Raw genomic sequence first — 25,899 nt, 5'->3', positions numbered from 1 at the left:
CTGCTGACAAACCAGTCAACCAACAAACCGGCATGGGTAAAAACAGGCAGGTAAGGAGGGTACTAGATATCAACAATTATATTAAACGGCAACTATTTTGATAGTTGGATTCATTGGTTTGGGTACTTTTTCAGAAAAAAGGCAAAATTCTCTGATTCCAGCTTCTTAAAAGTGAATATTTTCTGGTTTCTTTCTGTGGACGAAACAAGACATTTTGAGGACATCATCTTTGTCTTTGGAATAAACTGATGGACATTATTCACCATTTTCTGACAAAAAGAACAAACTGATAAATCGAGAAAATAATCAACAGAGTAATTTACAGTGAAAACATTACTTGCAGCCCTACATCAGAGACAAGTAAGCATGTTATTTTTTATAAAAATTGGAGCCGATTCAAACTTTGTGCAAAGACAAAAAAACATGTCAGATTTTCAAAAAGCAGTTAACTGTTTCAATGTCTAAAAACTCAATTTAAAAGAGCATAGCTGGCACTCCAACCCCTCCATCTACCCTCTCGCCCTCTGTACTGACCTGATAGGGAGGAGTGGACGTGAGGAGATCCAACAGCGCTCCCTGACTGGAACAGAGTTGCGGACACAAGTCATGGTGACTGGCTCTCTCTCACCAGTACTGCCCGTCTTTTCTACTCTTCAGTTACCTCTGACCCCCCCTCCCTCCCTCCTGCCCCTGTCTCTCCTCTCAAGAGGGGAAGTACAAAGAGCCTCTTCAAATCCCACCGTACAGAGGCCTCATTTGCATAATTAGCATGCTGTTGCAGGTAACCGTCGCTGTAGTACAGACGTGCGTGATACCGATCGAACATCAACAAACAGGTGTGATAGTGTTTCTAACAAATCAGCTTTATCCTCGACTATGATTTCCTGGATATGCCTGGGGAGGGATAATACCAGAGCGGTGGTGTAAAGGCCAGGAAATAAAGTGAGACTGGCTCATTGTTTCTGCTGTTCAACAAAATCTTAATTGAAAAGCGAGGAAACTTTAATAAACACACTAAAGAGTCTTTATTAATGCTTTTTCTGCTTCTAATAAATCCTGATTTTTTTATTTTTGAGTCAGAAAAGAAACTAAAAACCAGACTGCAGATGCAGAAGCTGTCATAAACTGGATTTTGTCATAAACCATTCAACATGATTGAATGAAGAAAATAAATAACATTCTTTCCATGCATATGTTGAATGCTGGCTGTTCTCTACTCGTTTTACTTCTGTTAGATGACGTAGCACCAGCTGCGTATGAGACAATATGACCATGACTGAGTACATGAAAGATGCTACATTCTCATATATAACCCTTTATTTTTTGCATGAAATTATTTTGGTCAGCCGGTCACATTTTGCTTTTTTACTGCAGTCATTTGTCAACGCAGTGATGTAGAAGAAAGTGCAGCAGGTTTCTTTCTACACATTGCATTGTGTAATTCTTTTCCAAGCTACTACGCTCTCCCGTTGTGACGCATGCTACTCTGGCTTGCTCCCAGATTTAGTGATGCAAAGTGTTCAGGTTAGCGCTTTTAGCCTAGCAGCTACAGTGGATGAGCTGTATGGAGCCATTTTTGGGGTTTTTGGGCGGTGTTTTCTACCTTTTAAAACAAGTCCCCATCTACTTAAGTTGTTTAGTAGAATGCTGCAACTCTGTTTTGCGGACTAAAAAAAGGATTCATATTGGCGCATATCAGACACTATATACAGCAATATGGATACATCTGTGAGGGCAATATTGGTCGAACAGATAAATCAGTAATTGTTTACATGTTCACCATTCATTATGACATGTCATCATAGTTATATGATTTGTAGTACAGCAACACTGTCAAACAAAACAACACAAAAATAACCCACAATCAAACGTTCTACCTCTCGCAGACTATATGCGCTTCCTAACCCTAAACCTAACCCCAAGATATGTAGACTCATTTGCAGACCACACACACCGAATACTCGGTATTAGGGGTGTGCGATATGACGATATTAGATCGTGAAGGATTAGAATGTGTAGACGATCTGCCAGAGTGCAGAGATCGTAGGGATTGTCTAGGGCACAGTCTATACACTGCAGTTCTATGCTGATGCACCGACGCACCAAACGTATTACGTCGTCAACCTGACCGACCCATCATAGCGAATTACGGGCAGTGACGCGCCTTCTTACCCGCCTCCTTGTTTATGTGTGTAGCGGTAGCCGCATGCAGAGCCATGGCTGAAAGCCAAACGGAGGAGTTGGTCGCTTTTAAAAAAAAAACAAAAAAACAGCGTTTCACCATCTCTCATCTCTGCCAGTTAGCCCCTCCACCTGCCGCCCCTCTCGGGTGCGCACGCACGCACGCACGCACGCACACATGGATAGGTCGCGCTTGGCCGCTAATAAACCGTAAATGCGCTAATTGTACAGTGTTCAAATTACCGCGACCCCCCCACCCCCCGTCGGATAGTCCGACCACTGACGGACCCTTTTCAATAAGCTATTTAGTGTTTTGATATACTTAAATCCTGTTAAAATGACTGTGTTGAATAAAACAAACAGTAATGTCTTCATTGATATTTTACTTTCATGTTTCTTTTATGTTGCAAGAGTGCACTTTATCAGAGTGTTGTTGTTTACCTTTTAGTATGTTTACGTTGTTTGCACATGTTGGCAAAACTGCAACTGTTTAAATTAAAATCTGTTCAGAAAGGTTCTTTGGCCTAAATTGTCTGTTTTTCTTTTTTTGATTTAAGATCGTGATAAAATCGAAATCGTGATTTTATTTTTAATAAATCGTGATATGATATTTTTGCCATATCGCCCACCCCTACTCAGTATTAATATCTATATTAATCGTTTTACAAACATCTTTATCAGCCGAACTTGGCTCCAATAGTGGCCGATGGCTGCGCATCCCCCACCAGTCACCTAATTTACATAACTGTTTTACATGGAGGCTTCATACACGAAATCGAGCTAATGTTACTGTGTACCAGAGATAGTTTGTATGTAAATGATGTTTACTTGATGTAATAATAAATCATGAGCACGGTTGTTGCTGAGTGCAATGACTATAACTGATCATGTGCATGTGATTAACCCCTGATAATATCAGACCATTAATGTGCTATTTCCTGCCTCAAACTATCATTATTATATTGGCCTTTAAAATCTCCTATTGGTAGACTTCTAGTTCTAGGGACTGGACATAAATGAGCAAATGTGTTTTTTTTTCATCACACTGAACAAGAGCAAACTGAGATCTGTGATGTGCTGCCAGCTTGTACAAGGAGACAAGATGGTCCTGTTCTGTTCATAGCAACAGGTGTGAGTTTCAGCAGATAGAGAAGTGCCGATGCTATGGTCCATAGGCTGACTGACTCAAAGGAATAAAACAAATCACTTACTGGTCCCTGCAGTCACACACATCAAACATAGTATTTCAGTGTTAAAGGTGTTAAAAACATGGCTGACCTACTGTAAACTGGGCATTTTGTCCAGAACTGTCAATTAACCCAAAGCCCCAGCTGAGTCAGTGTTCTCAGAGCCCCCCACTAGTGACCTCCAAAACAAAAAAAAAACCCATACCCAGATTCATGCTTGGTTCACGCACCTTTTCATACTGTAATTTTTTTGCTTTTCAAACACTTTGCCTCGCTTTATTTACCTCCCCCTGACTGACGTTCAGATAAGTTCAAAAGCAGCTTTTCAGTGAGATTTCAAGGCCTTTGGAGAGAATGCGCACGCTGAATGCGATGAATAAGATCACACCGACTGATGATGTCTCAAAGACTTGCATGTTTGGGGTCATGATTTTTCATTTATTTTATTTGAAGAGGTCAGTAAGACATCCACACACGCACACACACACAGCAAGAGACACACACAGTGGTGGAACAAAGCTGCCTTGCGTTGCTGACTAGGCCTCATTAGAGAATGAGCTCTCAGGACTGGAGACACAAAAGCCTTGCCCTCTTCTCCTTTCCTTCCCCTCTCTTCCTCTGTTCTCTTGGCCTTTTGATGTCAAGGGTACTGAACCATATAGTGCGTCGTCCAAAGAATAACCTCATCAAGAATACACACTCAGTTTCCTCTTTTTTTTTTCATGTTATCTGGCGCTGAGTCGGTGTGTGTATGTGTGGCCGAGAAGCGAGCACAGGGAGCTATAAGGTGTGATAAGGTGCTGTTGTTTCGTGGCCGCTGGTCAGTTCATCACACAAAGAGTAGTGTTGGGAATTGAGTGATAGAGACATCACAAAGACTACATTTTACTCCTCTTTTCCTCTTTGGAGTACAGGGGCTGTCCCATAGACGCCCACCCACTCAGATCCAACACAACACTATCTCACATTTCCAATTTCTCCCATGAGTCCATAAATATTAGATAAACACCAAATAAAGTGGAAGTAGCTGCTAGAAGTTGAAAAATGCCCCATGAGGACTGAAGAAACAGAGTGTGATGCCGTTTTATTCATGCACTTTGACTGTTTGCGGCAAATGAATTGATAAGGACGTGGAACGTTTTGGCGTATGATCACAGAGTTTCTGTCTCTGATGAAAAGATCATCTGTGCTGGCAGCTGTGGTAAATTTGAGCAAGTTATCTAAAAAAGTCATTTCTAATTGGAGTTTCGTGTTTGGGGTGAATAAAAGCACATCCACCCGTCGGCACACACACACACAGACAGACACACACCGGTCTGTTAATGCATGACCACAGGCAAAACAATCAAACAAAAAGTGTATTATGTATCAGACGGACAAGGAAGAGGACATCAACGCAGTCTAGTTAAATTTAATAAAATTAGACACCAGTGCTGAGGAGAGGCAAGTCGAACAATTGCCTCAGCAATTTGGAAACATGACCTTTTACAGCGCAATGATGGATATTATGGATGAAGAAGAAATCAACTGTTAAGGGGATGAATGATGTGCTAGCCACGCTCGTAAAACTCACAAAAGCTAGGCTTTCTGACCAAAGTTAAAATCACAGAGTTTGTATTCTAATAATAACTTCTGCAACAGATATGTGTTTACTTTAGAATACGGACAATAAACCCTGTACACTGTAACCTGCACTTTACCTGTTAACTCTTTCCTCTGTCTGCTCTGAATACAGCGTCCGTCTCTCTCTCTCACTCATCCATCCCAAAAAAAAATTTGGGACGCTGTGCGAAACTTAAATAAAACAGATTCATTGACAAACAAGCAGGGTGTGCCGACTAGTTTTAAAATGTGTTACCTGATCCCATGTAGAACCTCGCCCCATCCTTGCTTATGAATGACTGAGCTTTTCGGGGATTGTCCCTTTCATTCCCAATCGTGATACCATCACCCGTTACAGTTAACCCGTTTGCCTGTAGAATGTCTGTTGTTGCTCCTGTCACAAGTGACAGTTGACATATGTTGGTGGTGTCAAATTCAGAATAAGCAAATATTGACAAAAGTCACAGAATGATGAGGTCAAACATTAAATATCTTGTCTTTGCTGCTGTTAAGCGAGTACATGTCAGAAAGGATCAGCAAATGATCACACTGTGTTTTATTTATGATTTACAGCTTTTTAGTGATTAATTATGAAGCTGCTGCTACTTTTAAACATACAGACAACAGTGTAATGTGCTGTTCCCTTGTAGCGAAAAATGATTAAAAGCTTGCTCTCCTCATTAATCATTAAGAGGACACTGTTAATAAGGTGCACTGACTAATAATCTACAATAGGGCTAAGGATGCTAATGATTAATCAGTGATTGTTTAATTACCCATACAGTTTGGAGACCGGACTGATCAGCAGCTAATCCAGTTAAGTTCATCCAAACTGAAGTTGCCTCGGCTCCTAACTGTGGCTGCTGCCTCTTTTACTTCCTGCAGTATTATCTCCTGCTGAACTGATCTGCTGAAGTTCTGACAAGGACTTTCAGTGAACGATCGCATATGACTCAACCCTGACCACAGAGATAGGCTCATTTTCTTAAATAAAACCACCAGGACTTCTTCGCCTGTTGTCAGGAGATCAGAGCAAACAATTTCATGGAGATAAGCTTCTTTGTAGGCTGTGGTGCATTTTTACTGATACGAGAATGAGTCAGGCTTTGTTTGTAGCTCTCTGCATGGTTTCTGCCAAACAACTTCAGTTTGGACATTTGTTAAACAGCAAAACTCTTTGCCTCTTTTCCAAAAGCAGTAAATATTCTAATTTTACAAGATTTTAATGCTGAAACGGTAACTGATTATCTTCATCGCTTACGATCAAAGAAAGACTGCTTCAGATTAGCATCCTAATCAGGACAAAGGGCTGTGGGTGTTGTAGGGGAGGTCTCAATCAGTCATACCCTCTTGACTTGCTCTGAGCACATTACTGCACTTTCTACTGTGCCGTATTGACTGACGGAGTTGTCAGGGTTGTGGTTTCTGTTTCTCTTTGTGGTGCGGTTAGGTTTCTACAGAAGTGATAAATACAGAAAGCAACATCCTTTATGAAGTGTCAGCTTTGGTTTCCCCTCTGACATTAACCTGGCATCTAGTAGCACATAACTAGTGAGGCTGTAACCAGGCACCTCACAGCACTACGGAGCACATAGTCAGGTTCTGCTCCGAAACAAGGTATTTTTAGGGTTTTGTTACACCACAGTATAAACTGTGCATCCACAGCGTATGAGGCTATATTTTACTGAGGGATGTGTATTTACAAAGTGGCATGCGATTTGGCAGTTCACCTAAAAATAACACAATGGTTTTATTTTCTCCTCTTTGTCTAAAAAAGGACAAGGAGCTGATTTGGAGAGCAGCCCTGTCAGATGGAGCAGAAGGACGGATACATTCAGATGAATACTAATTGAAAATGAGGGGCATACTCTTTATTTTTTCTACATGCTCGTCCAATACAAGCGGCAAAGCTATAAGCGACGAGCACAGAAATATGACTGTGCAGAAGAAAAACAAGGACTTTTTAAGTGATATCTGAAAGATTCTGAGGCGTCCCTTCAGTAATCTTCCAGTCAACAGGTTTAAGACTGGAGGTAAGTGCACAGTTCAGAGTTCAGAGCCTCTCCAGACAGCCTGTGCTGTGCTGCCTTAATTTACTGCTTTCAAGCTCAGACTGTTTGTGCTTTTTCTGTAGAATTATTGTTTCAGTGTCAACGAGACAAGAAACAATACGACAGCATACTGTTACACAGCTCAGTTTTTGTCTTCACCGTCTCTAAAGCTGTGGGGACATGTTTGGAGTGGAGAGTGTAAACAACCAACCACTAACGTATAGAAAATATATAGTAAAGCAACGGCCAAAAAGTGACAATGCATTAACAGCATACTACTTCTACTTATACAGAGGGACACACATCGACACAGACAAACTAATAATAATACGGGATACCAAAGAATATTACAGGAAACTATCAGAACAGCTCTGATGAAGGCCCGGGGTTGAAATGGTACGGCACAAAAACCATTTCAGAAAATAACACGTTTCGCGGTATTACAGAATTATTCTTAAGATCGTCAGTTACAACGACCCTTAAACACATGAAAACAGAAGGGCTTCTTTGGTTGAATATAGGCTTTATTATAATTCCACAAAATATTTCAAAATATTATATCCTATATATTCTTTATAACACTAATGCAGGAGAATTCAATATCACAGATAAGTCAATGTACATCAACAAACGTCAATTTTCGTATACCACGGTATACTTTCACATCAGTATACCGTTGCAACACTATGCAGGTCATATTTTCTTAATATGGAGCTATTCACATGTCAAACATGGTCACAGTCACATGGTCATTTGTCCTACTGACTGGTTGTTGAATGTAAAGAATGTAAAGTTGGGTCTCATCTAATAAGAACAAGTCAGAGGGCAGAAGCCAAAGAGAGCCAAAGAAAGAGATACGAACGCAAAGAAGTTGGCGTGCAGCAGATTCATGACTTGTTTGTTGTCTAAAAACGTAGTATTTGGTTGGTTTTGGTGGACCTAGCAGCGCACACCTCTGACTGTCTTAGCCAGTGCTGTGAGTGCACAATGTTTTTCAGTCATTTGCTTATTTGGCGTCATGTGTATTTGCATGGGAAGCGATCTGTGGCTGCTTTGTTCGACTGTTTTGGCGGTTATATCAGAAGTTTTATGCCACAAAGCCTTTAGGAAGGTGATTTAATACAAACATAGACAAAGGCTGAATATATATTTAGTTGAGCTGGATGAATGGATCTTGTACAGGAGTTAATAAGGTTTACAAGTTTATGATGACTTTGTTCCCTTAGACTTAGACAAACAACACATTGTTTTCAGGTATTTCAAAAATATATTTCAGTTGCAGGTTGGTTAGGTTTAGGTTTAGGCAACAAAACTACTGAGTAAGGTTCAGGGAACTATCAACTACTGGAATGGGTTCAGGAGAAGATCATGGTTTGGATTAAAATAGTAAGTCAACGTCTACTTTTGGTTTCATACAGCATCTATTCAGAGGTGGTCACCTAAATTATCTCCGCTGTCCATCCAATGCGAGCCGCTGAGAAAGTGCAGCACTCGCCACACAGGGACAGCACAGTGAGGAGCCGTCTCTGAGTGAAACGCAAAGATCAGTCTGATCATCCGCTGCTGTAGATCACACTACCTCAGGAGTAAACAAATTTAACATCCCACAGACACCATTAAAACACAGCTCAATGCATTAGTAAAATATATATAACATTTTGTTAAAGGGCCATTCTACATTATGAACACTTTTACTTCTGATCAGGTTCATTTTACTGATAATTTATCTGTGCCTTTACAGTAATGTAAAATTAAATTAACTGTAATTTGACTGCAAGGCTTTTACTTGTAAAAGAGCATCCTATAGTGTTGTACTTTCACTGAATTGAATGATTTGAATACATCTTCTATAAACGCTGTCCTCTGAAAATGTTCTTCAGTTAAAAAGAGCAAGATAAAGCTCAATAAGTCTATGATAGCTGGGGATTTTGCATTACAGGGCACAGCTCTGACCTCGTGTCTTAGATGCATTAGGAGTGATTCCAGTGACATGTTTAACATGTCTGCTGTGTTTCCATCCTGCTCCAACCCTTCATAAGCCTCTCTCTCTCTCTCTCTCTCTCTCTGTCTCCGTCTCCCTGTCTCTGACCACTCTCTCTCTCTCCGAGCCTTTCTAAATAAGATGTATAAATAGGCCGATGACACAACTGCGCCCTTCACAAAGGAGAGAGAAAAGAGAGGAGAACAGGACTCTGGCTTTAGTCACGGCCGCTTTATTCTCCTGCTTTTCAGAAGCACAGGTTAAAAGGCAGCCATTTTTTCTTTTCATGCCTCCCTCCCTCTCATCCCTCTTTCTCTCTCCCTCTCTCGTCTCTCTGAAACAGGTCGTCCATTGTGGCGGCTAGCGAAAGGCTACTGTGGCATTTATCAGAGAGGAGGAGGAGGACGAGGGGGGAGAAGACAAAACACACTCCCAATAAAGAGATAGAACAAGAGAAAGGGAAGAAAGGATGTGTATGAAGGCCACTTTTTTTTCTCCTCTCTCTCTTTCTTCACAAAGTCCCCCCCACCCCCACAGCCTTTCCTCCCCCCCTGCTCCTTCAGGCTAGCTCAGACAAAGGAGGCCCGACTCTCACAATGTGCTCTCTCCTTTAGCCCGGCACACTTTATATCCTCACTCCATTCACTGCTGCTTCTTGAGAGCACCCACGTGCGCACGACGCATGTGTGTGTGTGCGTGTGTGCGTGTGTGTTTTATGGAGTTTGTAATGGTGGTAGTGGGGGTCTATGTTTGCTGAGGGTCTTATAGACCAAGGGGCCAGGGCTCTGAGGTGTTACTATGGAAACGCCTTTGAGCAGTAAGGAGCACAACAGGTGATTCTGCTGAGGGCCTGTTCGTCTCAGCATTGAGAGACCGCAGGAGGTCTTCGCCGTTCCTGTGTGCGTGTGTGCATGTGTCTCACAAGTATAGTTGCTTATGCCGCAAACAACTTAGTGCCGTAGGTCTTAACCAGCTCCAATAAGCCGGAGATCATGTCTGAAGTTGCAGGCTGACTGCCATAATGACACGCTGCCTGGCCCTGCCCGGCCCGCAGACCCGAGCACACAGCTGATGTATGTGGACAGTGTCTGAAAAATACACGGGAGGAACACTGGAAGAAACATTTTTTTTAATGCACTGACTCATTGTTAGCATTGACAAAAGAGTCAATGTCAAGAGCAAGTCAATTCAAACATAAATGCCAATTCAAGAGGCGAAAAAGAACAGTGAAAGCTCGGCTGTGGAGTGGAGACAAGAGCTGTAAAACAGAAAATATTTAGGACCTCAGCGGAAACATAGTTAAAGCAGCTATGTTGGATATATTACAGTCATGTACTGGACTGAATGACAACGTGAAAGGTGTCGCTCAAAGTGAAGAATTATCACCTGAATCTGCAGCTCCCCTCGTCTTTAAGGAGCTCATTGTTGAGCTGTTCACCTGCAACTGTAATGTTCCGTTTTGGTTCAGTCTCACTGGAAACCACACAATTTCTGGCCAGAATAAAAGCTTCTCTTCACGCTGGAGCACTTTCCTCAAAGCTACAAAATCAATACCTTTTTAACGTCAACAGAAGGAAATGCTAAAAACTGTGTTTCCTATTGTTCTCTATGTCTTGGGTGAGGAATGGCTGAAAAGTTAAAGCACTGGTGGAGACCATGAGAGAGACAGGATTAACCAAACACCAGTGAATTGATCCTATTACCAAAAAAGGCCACTGAGCTCCATTGTTGTCCAAAGACTTTTTAAAACATGTCCATGAGTCACGTTGTGTTACCTAATGACATGTCCCTTGTCTACCATTAACACACACTATTGTTTATTTTGAGTCAATTCCACACATTCCATAAATACTCACAAGAGCACCAATGTGGATTAATCTGCATCTGAAAATATTCCCTAACAAATGCAGTATTTACTCCTGTTACGAGTAATATAGTAATATCTGCTAAAAACTACAGTGTCCAGTAGTTTCAGAAAATGACTTAGTTTTTTTTTATTAAAATAAACTATATTTTTGTGCGTTCCTACTGAAGACACAAGTGGTGGGCTTGGGGTTGAGGGCTGCAGACGAGGTAGAGATGCGTGTTGTTTGCTTGGCTCAGCTGTACATTTAAGGACAAAGAGAAGCGAGGCGGTAGAAGAGAAGTGCATGGCAGTCTAAGAAGTATGAAGTACTGTTGTGCTGCAGAGATGCCCTGACCTCCTACAAATGTTGTTTGTTTGGTATAGATTCCAACAAATGCCACATCATCATGATACATGATGTTTTCTACCTTCTGTCTGTTTGGTTGCGAGTTGGCTTGTAGGCAGGATTACACAGAAAAATCTTAACGTTTTTCCATGAAACTTGGATGGAGGACGGGTCTCGGCCCAGAATAGACCTCATTAACTTTTGATGTGGATCCAGACATAGGGATGGATCCAAGAATTTCTCTTTTTTTTCAATTTCTTTAACATTGAGGATAAACATAGGATGTTTTTCAACATTCTGAGTAATTTCTCAGAGAATAATACGTTGATATTGATGAAAAAACAGGCATATTTAGGTGACTGGTATCAATGAGTGAGTACTGTACAAGCGGGGACTGTTGGGTCTTGTCCATTCTAGTCTCAATCATTTTTTTTTTTTTCCCGGAAAAATGAAAATTGTGATCAAAAAGGATTATTCGCACTCAATCACAATCGTAATATCCATCAAGATAATCTTAATATGAATTTTTTTCCCCCCTTACCATAACATGCAGCCATACTGACAGCAGTATGTATCGCAGGTCGAACTTTGACTCTGTAGATTGCACAACAACAAGAGTCACCGGAGCGAATGATGTCGTCTTTGTGACTGATTAAACATAAGAGGTTAGAAATATAAAGTGCATTACATGAGGCTAGCGGTGTATGTCAAACTCAAGGTTGTTGATGAGTTAATAATATATGTGTAGTAAAGAAAATGTACTTTTAAGTTTGGTGTCTTTTACTTGTTAAAACACAACTAAACACAAACGTGTTTTTTTCTATAATCTAAGGAGAAAAAGTTTCCACAGTCTGCAGGTGATGTTTGTAGAAGCGACGAGCTGATAGAGCAGTTAAATGCTGCATACTGAAATTTATCTGGGTGGTTTTTCCTGCAATTGTGTTACACTTGCAGCAAATGATAAAACCAAAAAGAATTAAAACATGGAAAAAAAAATCCTTATCTGACTGGTGAGGAACAACAGCGAGCTGCAAACAGAGATAGAGGCAGCAGAAGAAAAAGTTTCGGGTTTGTGGCTGACACATGAGGCACGACGGTGAATTCGCTCATCAGTGGCTTCGCCGCTGCCACAATATCTAACGGTAATCTCAGCTTTGTTTTGTCTTCTTTCTGACTCAGATATACATCATGTTTATGTCTTAATAGGTTTGATCGTGCAGTAAGACTGACATGTAGAAATAAAAGATTGTAAAGACACCTGTTTCTTCCTTTATTGGGTACTAAAAGTGATATCAAACCTGAATGATAAGTTATATTGTAGTTTAAAGAAGAGATAGATGTTTAATGTGTTGCACCACAAATGTTAGAGTCAAACAAGTAACCAGCTTATACAAAGCAGGCTCGATACTTCGCTTTAGATTTCTCTGATTTTGAAGGGAGATGCAAATAATGCCACTGTATCATTCTCTGGAGCAAACAAACGGTCACTGGGCATTTGCAAATAACCACACACACACACACACACACACACACACGCACACACACATGCACACACAAACACACATAACAAACTGTGAGAGTGGGTCCTGTGTCTTTAAAAAAGAAGCATCTACATATTTCATATGTAATCGTAGTTTTACACGACAACAGAGGCTTGTTGTTGGAGCCCAGGGGAAAGTCATGTAAATGAACCAGGAAACTGCTATGTCTTTATTTGTCCGGGGAGAGCTCATGTGTCAATAGTGCGTTTGTGAAATTCTCAGGATCGGCACAGAAATAAACAAATCGGCTGGAAAGAAGCTGAGAACAAGCCGATCATACCTTTATCTTCAGTCACGGCGAACAAAACAGCGTCTGTTTGTGTGCTCTTCTCTGATGGCAATGCAAATCTGTTGGTTAACGCAGAGAAAGTTGTAAAAGGATCATATTAAAAGAAGAGCCCTTTTGTGCTTTCATTGTGGTAGTGTAAAATGCCTGACTCCGAGTTAGATACATGTATAAATGCTATTTATTTATTAATCATAATCATATATTTACTACATCACCATCTCACTCAGTCACACATTGTTTCATTAGAGCGCCATGTTCATCAGCTCAGCTCTCAGGAGATCCTGATACGTTTCTCTCCCTAAAGGCTCTTTAGTAACACTTATAACACCAATTTATCATAAATACATATGATAAATTAATTAATTGTTATTTCACTGTTAACATTAAGTGTTGAGCAATTGCTTATGGTAAAGTTGCATCTGATGCCTATAATACTTTGCAAATGGTTAATAGATAATACATTTATAGTTAACTGAATTTTAGTAAAAACTTGTTTCACTGTTAACAAACAATTAAATATTTTATAAGCCACTGATGAAGCCACCGTAAAGGTTTAAAAACACCAGTTGTAACTTTAGAATGGCCATCCAAATGTTTACATTTTTAACAACAGTGTTATAAACATCAGTTGCGACTTTAGCATAAACATTTGCTTAATAAATGGTTTATAAAGAATTTAATGTTTACTAACAGTTAATTAACTACTAACTAATGTTTAATTACTATACATTTAGTATGTATTAACCATAAAAAGTATTTTAAACATCAGCTGCAACTTTACAATAAAAATGTGCTTAATAAATGGTTTATAAAGAATTTAACGTTTACTAACAGTTAATTAACTATTACCTAATGTTTAACCAACTTTAAAATGACCATTAATGATGATGACTTTTAAAAGGTAGGCAGATTTCACAGCATTTCACAGTCACACATAAAGCACATAAACCTGCTCATTCATGCCTCGCACGCTAAACAATGCAGGGCCGTTATGTGACGAGCCGAATGGGAACAGTGAGACAAAAGAAACCTGTAGTTATGGCACTTTGACAAAACATCAGAACTGTAAAAAAAAACACACATACTTCCTAACAAAAGCTTCCCTCTCAACTCTATATTTAATGAAACACACCTTGGTCCTGTAGGAGCTTGTATTTTGACATTGCGTGCTGAATGAACACATTCAACGCAGGCGTGCACACACACACACACACACACATGCAAGAAAAAGTTCAGAAAACTCAAGTGCTTTTTTTTATTATTGAGGGATTAGAAAGTGTTTGAGAAATGGAAGGCAGTGTTGAAGGATGCTTCCGTTCTTTCTTCTTCAAAACTGATTTACAGCTGTTGATAAATAGCCTGCCACGGCTGAAAGCGCGGGCTTTACTCCGGTATTGTTAGCGCGTTATTATGAGCTTACGACAGCATTCATGGACGAGTGAGTGCACCTTCAGAGCACAGCTGGCAGAATGCAAATGCACTGTTTGCAATGGCATGTGCAGGATGGAATGAGATCTTACAAATAGTTACTTAAAAGCTGTTTAATCTTCAGCTCTATAGAATAGAAAACCTAAACATGTTAATACTACATGACTGCTTTCACACACGCAAAGAGACCAAAAAAAAAAAAAGACAAGAATACGAAAAATGTAAAGAGTCTACCAGACATGAATCATCTAACCGTGCGAGCAGAGAGGAAAATCAATCTCATTCATATTATTGAGGTTTGTATGCAGCGGTCTTACCTTGAAGGTGTATAGATGCTTACAAGGTTGTGTGTGCGGCTGCTGTTGTCTCTAGGTGTCTCTTGAGAGTGGCCCATCACCAGTGTAAGACTTTATCACCGCCCAGCATGAGCCACAGCGTGCACGCCTGTGTGTGCTTCCTATGAAGTTCTTCTTTTTTTTTTTCTTCCTCTAACAAGGCAACAGGTGGAAAGTGTCTTTAAAAGTCCTGTGAAGAATGACGCGAGGCGGTGTTAAGATGAGGCAAACGGGAATCAAAGAGCCTCTCCACCTTTGTGTTTCCCTCACAAAGAGATGATTCTAAGAGCCTCTCCCGACACGCTTATAATTACTGCTCTCTCTCACCCGGTTTGCCTCAAAGATTAAATAAAAATGAAGACGAGGTGCATCTCGACACTTACAGGATGACCAAGACAGGCAGTTCTTATGAAAAGAGGCATTTTCTGAGCACTTACACTAAATGTACTGGATTCTGTCTTTGTGATACTGATGTACAGAATCACTAAAGGCGGTGTGTTCAGGGGTCATAGTGGCTCAACGTGGAGAGGAGAGAAGGCTGTTATTCAATGCAAAAGAGGACATTGTGAGGCATGGAAACCGATTGTGATATCACACTCTTATCAAGGATGTAGTGAAGAATTAACCAGAATAATCTCCACTTTCCACTTTATAAGTCACAGATCAGGAGAAAGCACCTATGAAGCCTGACTACAAACATGACACCACAGTAAGTTGAATCAAACTGCTGCCACCTCTGCAGCATCTCTAAGCAATAGACCATTTCAATAGACCATTTCAATAGACCATTTCAATAGACCATTTCAAGTACAGCCGCGACTGCCAATCCAATTTCTGGATTCCTCAATCGTTTTGCTTTTAAACTATCAGAGGACAGTGAAAAACATCCAGCACACTCTCCCTGAACCCAAGGTGACACATTGAAATTACATGTTTTGTTTTGCCAACAGACCAAAACTCAAAGATATTCTCTGTCCCATCATGTAAGATAAAGAAAAGCAGAAAATACTCAAATGTGTAGCTAGAGAATGTCTGCAATTAGTTTTTTGCCTGAAAATGTACTTAACTATGTGTCAAAGTAGTTTCAGATACATCTTCTGTTGGTCAATTTAAACAACATTTCTGGAGAATAGTGTTGCTTTAATCAAGCAGCACTATTACCTCTACAAACAATAGTGTCGCTTTAATCACTACAAAACTACTCACAATGCATTCACGGTAATGCTGCTAGTCTGCCGTCAAACAGGATTTTTCCTAGTTATCAGCAAATGGGTTGACGGGGAGATTGTTTTTTCTATTTTCTGTTTTGTTTTTTGTTTTTCTTTTGTTTTGTTCTTTATTTTTCTTTATATTTTCTTAAAAAGGGTCCAATTTGTTAGAAAGCTGATTTATGAGTCTCATTCCCATCTCGTCAAATACTGAAGCTTTGTGTTGAAACATTTTACATTGTAGGTTATAATTTAAACACCTTTGTTTTGCCTGATCGATTTGGGAAAGAAACTGGAAATTGGGAGATTACTGGTCAACTCAAGTCAATTTTAAATGATCTATAAGATAATCTCTTCAATGAATTTACTTCTAACTTATTGTTTTTACATTTTTATAAGAGCCAATATTATCGCTCCATGTTGGTGTCAACCATTATGAGCCAGTATGAGAACTTTTGCAGGACATGCTTGGGGTAATGTATACTTTACAAAAAAATTCTCAGCAAGGTTTACTAATTCAGTGTCTGTTGACGACATTTGAGAGATGACTGAAAAACAATGTGTTTTTATCTATTCATTCTGTGTGTACACGTAACAGAATATCAGGTTATATATCGATATCTGATGTTTTTACTCCCTCATATCGGTGTCGACATTGGCCACAAAATTCAAGAATCGATGTGGCTCTCATGCCTGTTTATGCATCTTGACCAGATAATATTCATGTTCTTTAACAGCATGTGACAGAATGTCTCCGTCTCTGTACACGTCTGTACTGCAGTTAACCCTGTGACAATACTCCTGCTGCCCTCTAAGACAGGTCCTTCTTAATAAAAAACAGATTTTAATCTAAATGAGACCTGGTTGATATAAAAGTCTCATCTTACCTTATCTGCTATCTTAAATAAAAGGAAAAAAATATTTAGCACTCTATCAGTGCCATCTTGGCAGTTTGATTGAAAATAGATCATAATAAATCATATTTTGCAAGTATTATGTATTATGAAGTATTAGGAAAAGTCATTTTTTGCAGCACAACTTTAATTTTAACTGAAAAAAAACTATTAAAATCATGATGGTGTGACATTTTTGGGGGTCTGTACTAAACAAACAGCTGTTTTCTTACAGCTGGAGATCAAGGTTTGTTGGTCAGGACATCTCTGCAGCACAGCAGTACTTCATGGCTACTGCACTTGGCCATTAATTGAATTATTGACAATATTGAAATCATCATCATGATATTAACTTTTCAATTACAATATAGCACAATACAGCAAATGCATGTAAAATCAGGGCTAAAACTGATGATTATTTTCATTATTGACTAACTTGTTAATTATTTTCTGGTAAAAATGTCAGAAAACAGTGAAAACTATTGAAAACGTCTTCACATGTTATGATTTGTCCAAAAACTGAAAAAAAGCAGAGAATTCCACACTGGAGAAGAGAAAAAAGTCATTTTATCAGTTTTAACTCTTATACTTGGTCATTAGTTTGGACAGCAAACGATGATTCTGACACACCTCCCAGCCCCAATCAGTCTGCATATCTTATTATATAAGCAGGGAAAAGAATAAAATGCATGAGATAAATGATGAAAAGCACTGCTGACCCGTCTGAAGCTTGGATAAAACTGTCACCTGTCAGCGTGTTTATCAGTCAGTCAACCAGCTCAGTGTTTTAACTTCACACTTCTTGTGATTCTGTCAAAGGAGACAATGCAGTCAGAGGGTTTTATTTAAAAAGATCATAAGGCTTCCCCTGAACCCAGTATTGTTCTGTGTGATTGGCTTGGCCTCACACTGCGCTAAATGAGAGGCTGAGGAGTACACACACACACACACACACACACACACACACACACACACACACACACACACACACACACACACACACATACAGACACACCATTCTTCTCTATTGTGGTGCTCCTCTGTGGACTCCTGCTTCAATAGGATTCAGAGAACAATGTCCAGAGGATATAGAGGGTCAGGAGGAGAGAGGGAAAAAAAACCTTTGTCTGCTCTGCTGCCCTTATGGAGACGTACCACGTATGGTGCACACACATGTGTACACAATCACATTCTCACTTCAAACACTCACACATGGACGAACTCTTTAGAACGCAATGCAACAAATACAAAAGTATGAAAAATATCTTCACAATAATGCAAGTCTTGCAGATGAACAAGTGTGGTAGCATAGCTCATTCTCACTTCCAGCGCATAAGATACAGCAGCCTGCTCAGTGGTTTAATGCTGTGGGTACCCTTCTAGTGTCACCCCTCCCATACAGTGGTATAAAGAATAAGTTAAGGGGTGGCTGGAGTGGTTGGATGGGTCATAAACTGGACTTTACCTCCAGAGACCAGGGTTCATGTCCTGCTTGTTTTTAAGTTATTTTACATAGATAAGTTAATGTGTGTAAATGACACTAATGATGTAAATGATGTACTTCTGTAACTTTCGTTACATTGTGCGAGTTATGTAACTGGCGGAAATTTGATTACATGAGTTATGGGACTGAACCTAGTTAATTTAACCCAAAGTATGATCTTTTCCTAAACCTAACCAAACCACTACAGTTTGACGACTTCATAAGGGTCCGAAAGTCATAATATTTAATAATATGTAAACTGTTTGTCAGCAAGCTTTATTTTGAAAGTCTAACGTGACCACAGAGCCCTTCACGTAGAACACTGATGCTAGAGATGTAGGTAGAGCATCATAGTTTGGACCAAGTTAGGAGTGAAAACATGTTGGGTGGACTCAACTATTTTCTACATCAGAACCCAACATTAGAGCTGTTGTCACATGGCCGCTAACAAAAAGCGTTGCTCACTTGTGGCTGGCTGAGTTTGTCATAGCCCAGGTTTATACCCTTCGTGTATTACCTTTATAGCCTGACAGATACTGGATTTTGGAGTTTAAGAAATCTGCTAACGATATATCGGCTGATTTTTTAAATAACATAAAAAACTATCTTGATATGGATCCTTTACATTAGATTGTTTTGTTTTTTTTAATTGTTAAAGACACAAATAAATCAGGATAGGGTGAAAATCATCTTGTCAGTGCTCGTAGTTAGACTGCTCCTAAATCACTTCAAACCTGGTTACACATGTCTATACCAAAATCTATTCTTTCTTGTTCAGCCAAAATCTATACAATAACGACATATTTGAAATGCGCTGATGTCAGCCGATATTATGGCCTGATTAAATCAATGAGTCTACTTCTAACTAAAGTTACATTCAAATCACAAAACTAAGTAACCTTTCGTCCTAAAAATAAAACAAGCTTTGCAAAAACCACAAGGTTATTTCACAACACCCACTGCTGCTCTGAAGGTATTTTACAGAATGACTCCTTAAACCATACGGATAAAAAAAAAAAGATATTCCTATTCAGGTATTCAGGTAAAATAATAGTGCAGTCTTTTTTTGCCATGGTTACTGCGGGACTGCCCGTTGTTCCCACGGCCCATTATTCTGAAACCCCAATAGCCCAAAATAATGTCTCAATTGACTGAAAGCCCATATATTCGAGGTCGTGGTTAGGGTTAGTGTATGCCGTTTGGTGTATGACCAGAAAGATGGCCTATTAAGGTATAAAACCCCCGCGATTCAGCACCATGGACAGGGCTTCGGAAATATTGGACGATTGTAAGAATGGCACGGCCCAGATTACCTGTAGTTTAATACAGTATAACTGTATTTAATTTACTACATGAACCCATTCACCTGCAAAGACAAAGGTGCAAAAGAAAGAGGGAGGGTCTGAGTTTAAGGGTGAAATGCCAAACTACTCCTGAAGATCGTCCTCTGTTTGTGTGTCTCAGAGAGAGAGAGCAGTATATCACACAGTATACAGTGGTGCTGACAGACAGGCTTGTTTCTTTACATCTGCACTGCTCCGGCCTGTTCTCCGCTGTGGAAAGAAAGAAAGAAAGAAAGAAAGAAAGAAAGAAAGAAAGAAAGAAAGAAAAGGAGTGGTGGCAGCAGTAGGGGGTGTGAAGATGGGAGCGAAGAGCGAATGAGGAAAGAAAGGAGATTGATGGAAAGAAAGGTCAGGGACTCCCCACTGACGGACAGCTTTGTATGCAGCCAGCCACTGTAAAGACGAGTGCACACACATACACACACACACACACACACACACACACACACACGCACACACTCCCACAGATCTACAACTCCACAGTTCAGTAGGACCCTCGCTGTGGCAGAATGCCCACGAGCTTTCACAGACTTTGTTCTCGGCGCTGACACCGAGACGTCACCTCTGAACTGGTCCCAGACCTGCTGTTTGTCCATCTGCAACCACACTGAAGCTCTCCTAAACTGGGACAACCTCACTATTGATCCATTTTAAACCACAGACCCTTATTTCTGACCCTTGTCACATGCCTGCAGGACTCCTGGCACCACTGACCTCCCATGATTCTGTATGCAGACTACACGATTGGGTAAATGTACGTTAAAGTCACAGTCGACAACTGACAAGATGTTATTCGAGTACTTTTCCTAAAAATGTGACCACTAGAGCAACTTCACATCACCGTTACACTCGATGAAGTTCTAATTATTCCGTTGCTCTCCCAAACTTTAGCAAATGAGCTGAAGTGAAGAGAAAAAAACAGGGTGTTGAAGTCTTTGGCAAAATGTTAACGCCTGTACCTATTCTCGGTGAACCTGCTGATATCCGCTCATTTGCATCTGCCAACAGACCTGACATCATCACCATCATCATCATCATCATCACCAACATCTCTCCTAACTAGATAATTGTGTGAGCTGCGGTGCAGCTTTGTCAGCCAGCCTCTCATTTCAGACACACTGAGAGGAGAAAATAAAGATGTCAGAGGAGAGAGTGAGAGTGGATGGAGTTGCTGGTGGAGGACATGTGGAGAAGGACTTGTCAGAACACACTGGGTGATGTGATGGAGGAAAGCACAAACGGGAAGTTTTTGGAAGTTGTAGATTTTTAGGCTGACAAGTTTGAGCACATTCAGAAAAAAAACACGCAGATCCGCACCAGAGATTTGAGAGAAGTTTTGAAAGCAAATGTTGCGTGACACAAAGACTTCCACTGAGTTCTCATTTGCATCACATCTAAAGCAGGAGTTCATGACAAAACGTCTTTTTTTGCATAAAGCGCATTTGAAGCGTGTTGACACCGATCAAGCCTTCACTCACCAGTCCCGGTGCGCCCTGAGCTCTCCGCGAGAAAAGACAAACTTCCGTCCTCCCCCTCTTCCTCTCCCGCTTTAATTCCTCACCGCATTCAAAGCACGGCGGTTTGGGACAGAGAGGTGCTCGCTACGTGCGCGGACTTCTCTGCTCCGGTCCTTCAAAAGTGGAGAGAGCCCGGCTGCTGGTGGCGCTGGTGGTGGTGGATGTCTGGTAAGATGAAGACAGAGCGAGAGGGGCGGAATACTGCTGCGATGCGTAAATGTTGTGGAGACGGAGAGCGCAGCCCTGCTCTCACTCACTCAGTCACTCCCGGTGACTTTCTATCTACTGGTCTGGGTTTCCAACACTCACCGTCCGCTGCGCCCTGCCGCTCACCTCCCACTTAAAGGGAGAGGGACTGATTTCCAGGTGGCGGCACACACGCGCGCGCGCACACGCGCACACACACACACATTATCTGTCTCTTGCTCCTTGTCATACTAACACACAAATCGATCACGCTATTGATCACTCTTGATTGGTTAGCTCCTATCAATTGACAGCCTCTCCCCCTCCGTCAGACCTGTATCCAATCCAATTATCTATTCAGGCTGCAGGATTGTTTTGTTAAGTTCAGCTCTTGTTGTACAACTTCCTGTGTAACCAGTAGGCTCCAGTGAATCAGTGAATAATTATTTCAATAATCGAGTGATTTCTTTTTTTTTTAAGTTGATTGATTAGTTGTTTGATTTTTAAAATATTAGAACAAAAGTTAAAATACTCCACCCACAACTTCCCAGTGCCCATCGGGAAGTCTTAAAATGTGTTAGGGACTGTACGAAAATTGTCAGAGAGGGGAGGAAGTCATATGAGAGTCATTTATTATACTAGCTCAGGTCCCGTTCAAAACATGCTGATCAAAAACCTTACATGATGCCTTATTCACTAAACCCCGTCTTCAATAGGGGACTCTGCGACCCCTAGGGGGTCCTCAGAGTCACTGCAGTGGGGGCGCTAAATTAGTTTAGTTATTTTGAAAGTTTTTTATTTTTTGTTTGTGTCTTAAAACACACATTAACATAAATCAAACACAATGCACACAAAGAGCACGATATTGATGACAGTCTTCCCATCATTCCTCGTGCGATCATGTCAGAAAGCTAAACGGAAATATTTGGCACGTTCCGAATCACATACTTCTTCTTTGTACTTTTAGTACGTACTGCAGCTGCCCTCACACACTGTTTCTTCCAGTATGCGTTGGAACATACTACTTCACCTTTAACTTTGACCCTCTTGCTCCTATATGCGTACTTACACTTGAACGCGCTGTCATTGCGGCATCTGTCAATCTGTCAGTGAGCTGTCAAATGTTTGTGCTCTCTTGGCTTTGTTTACATTCACCCTGATGCATGTGATGTATCTTCCGCTGCGCAGTGGATTGTGGGTCAGAAAAAGTGTACTGGCTTGCATACTGCAAAATGCGGCCGGGTGTAGTAGGAATTCCTGCTATTTTTGGAATGCTGCATTTCACATACTTCGTATTGGGACATACTAAATCTTTTTCTGGCACAGTAAATAGTATGGTAGTGTGAGTATTGGAAGGCAGGAACAGCTTGGCCTTCAGCTTCTCGTGGATCATTGCTTGCAGGGTGGTGTTGTGGCAGTGGGAAGCTCGGCGCTTCCCACTGCCTCGCTTAGCTCGCTGCCACCACAACCCAGCAAGAATAGGAAGAAAAAAATGGACGGATCGATGGCTAGATGGAGAGTTCAACTACCATGTCTCTGGACCAAGGCTTTATTTTCTGATCACAACCACATGAGCAGCTAGACAAATGTCTGCTTTAAGAAACACAATACTCGTGGGTCATATCAGTGATTAAATGTTATCTGTGTTTTTCCACTAGCCTACACTCACCCTTTTATTCTGCGTCATAACAGAAAGCAGAAATGCAGTAAAGATAAATAAAACAAACGAATCCTCACAATTGAGACGTTAAACAAAAGTTTATATTTATATGTTGTTTTTTTTTGTTTAATAAATTACTTTACAAGATAATTTGAGTTCCATCGTTCTATTTTTGGGGGAGCAGCAGCAGCACATAGTCCAACCCTCAGAGAATACAACTACCAGCGTAGGTAGAAACAACTTTTTTATATAATTTAGGCGGAATTACCCTTTAAAGGGGGGAGGGTATGGCCAGAATTCGGAGGTAGCTCAAAATACGGGGTGCATCATATCACCAGAGTAACCACTAACTGCCGCTCACTTTGCTCTTTGCTTGGTATCTTTGAATGTAGCTAGCTGCTGTAAGCTTATTTGCTCAGTTAGCAGTGGAGCTAAGTTGCCCTGTTAGCTGACTGGAGTCTGCCTCGACCGATCCTCAAATCATGGAAGGAGTCATCTTGGACAACAGGGCTCAGTTCAACCAGGCTCGGCTGCCTCCCACACCAGACTGGGACTGAACACAGCGGAAGACTGAGGATACAGTATGGAGGTGATTTACAGGACTGTGACTGCAGAGACAAGAAGACATGGTAGGCAGGAATAGGAGAGACATGCAGCAGCAGAGGAGTGAGACAGAGTCAGGCATCAGCAGGGGGCCAAAACGGTGTGTAGAGCCACAATATCTTATCATAATGTAATATAACATCTTACTCTGTCGATTGAGGATTTATGTTTACCAAAGCAGAGGCGACCAAAACTGTTTTATTTCTTTAAGTAGACTTCGAATAAAGTGTGTTTTAGAAAGTTATCAAGACAAAAAACACAAAACCATGCTATGCCAGTTCGTCACTCGTGACAAAAGAAAATCACACTTAAAGATCCAAAGAAATGGTACAAACATGTTGGTCACTGAGGGAGTGACCTTAAGAGTAAAGGCAATTGGACAGGAAACTTGCCCTACACATGTTGCCAAAAAGATGTAATTCCATTTGCTATGTACAATAACAAACTGTCAACGGAGTATTACAGCGACTGCAGTTTGTTGTTTAGGAGTCTGCTGTATTATAATTTACAGATACTGTATATCCGATCATCAGTGTGTGGACACATTGAACGAGTTGAACAAAAGTGAAATCTTGGGGATAAGCTCGAAACAAGTTTGCACCATGTGTCATCCAACTCTATTGGAAGGCAAATGTGTTTATAGCTGTTCCAAATAGCCACGCTGGAAGGTGATGGGGAGAGTCAGCCATCGCTGAGAGGCGTGAGATTGGAGATGCAATTACATATGGGTATAACACATTTTCAGACAGCCTCTCCTAAAAAGGCATTCATGGTGTTGCACTCAGTGGTTCACATGAAAATTGACAGAAATATGGTTGTAATTGTTGCAAAAAAAAAGAGCACTTCAGAGGTTAGTCTGAGCCCTACTTACTTTCCCAATTCCAAACACCTGACAAGCAGTTCTGATGGACTATACTGGCCTTTACTTGCAGGCCTGTAAGAAGATTGCACCAAAACAGGACGTGCATCCTTGAAATCACTGGTTGTGTGGCTTTCAACTGAAGTTAACAGAAGACAAAGCGAATATTCATAGGATGTAAGTATAATGTGCATCTGCTAATACACCATGATGTCTCTACTGAAGATGCAGTGTGTCTTAGAAAATATGTTTCTGTATGACCAAAGCCCTTTGAGGCAAATCTAGCCACTCAGCAGCCATTTTGGCAACACCCCTAGGCAATGATTTCTGGGGAACAGAGCCACTTTTAATGGTCACCGGCACATAAAAACTGCAGTATAGAATCACCAGTCAAATTTGTTAAAATCTGCTTATAAAGTTTGGTGACCTCAAAACAAGGTTTTAAACACGTTTTATTCTCACAGGTTACACTACACTGTGCATGTGCACGGTTCCACGACAACAACTTCTTTTACAGCGCAATGCAGAGTGCCGCAACTTGACTCCGTCAGCTCATCCCAACAGAGCTATTAAACAAATGTGAGTTGAACAGTGTTGGGTAACGTTACTTTTGAAAGTTACTCATTACATTACAAGATTACTGCCGTTAAAAAGTAACTTGTTAAGGTACTGCGTTATCTACTGAGCAAATTAAGGTGTTAGAGTACTTTAGAGCGACCAAAAATTACGGTAAAACCACTTTGCGACACATTGTGCATGTCGGTTATATTGTCCAGGCGGCCTGTAGCCAACTGTTCATGTGGCTTTGAATTTGTTGACTCTACTGACATTTGGTAGCCTTCTTTACGGCCCACAATCGGTAACTCCACAGCATAATAATAGGAAAGACAGACACAATATAACTTTTACAGCTCTTTGACACTGACAGCGAGCTGGGCAGAGGCAGACAGTATTAGGCACAGCTGTTTCAATGAAAACAATACAACACGGACTGTTATATGATGTTTAAAAATGCAACTAATGAACCCGTAAACTATGAATGCTGGCATAGAAATGATTAAAGCACAAATACCATGAAAGTCCATGGGCTTTTTTTTTTTCAACACACATACCTAGATACAAATGATTAAACTTGCATTTCACTGTGATGTTGTTCTTGCCCTTTATGCCCAAAAAATTCAAAATAATGGGAATATTTCAACGGACGTTAATGCTGTCCTCTCTGCCACATGCACACTGACACAACTGTAGGTTTAGCAAACAGAGCAAATGCTTCAGGGATTTTATTTTATTTTTGTGGCGACAAAAGGAAAAGACAGCATTTTTTTTACAATAGCTACCTAAATGATGGACTACTTGA

The 25,899-nt window shown here is 40.6% G+C and overlaps 1 protein-coding gene across 1 annotated transcript in view; it reads right to left on the bottom strand.

Moving 5' to 3' along the window:
* sox13 (SRY-box transcription factor 13) overlaps positions 1-21,445 on the bottom strand; it is a 50,110-nt gene extending 28,665 nt beyond the window's left edge. The window contains exon 1 of the mRNA XM_073468851.1: positions 21,193-21,445. The gene's annotated coding sequence lies outside the window, so the exon portion shown is untranslated. The remainder of the gene's footprint in view (positions 1-21,192) is intronic.
* Positions 21,446-25,899: the final 4,454 nt, after the last annotated feature.

This window comes from Pagrus major, chromosome 6 (assembly GCF_040436345.1).
Source record: "Pagrus major chromosome 6, Pma_NU_1.0".
In the NCBI taxonomy this organism is placed as follows: domain Eukaryota; kingdom Metazoa; phylum Chordata; class Actinopteri; order Spariformes; family Sparidae; genus Pagrus; species Pagrus major.
The sequence above is the reverse complement of the archived record's forward strand: the minus strand, read 5'-3'. Positions and strand labels throughout refer to the sequence as shown.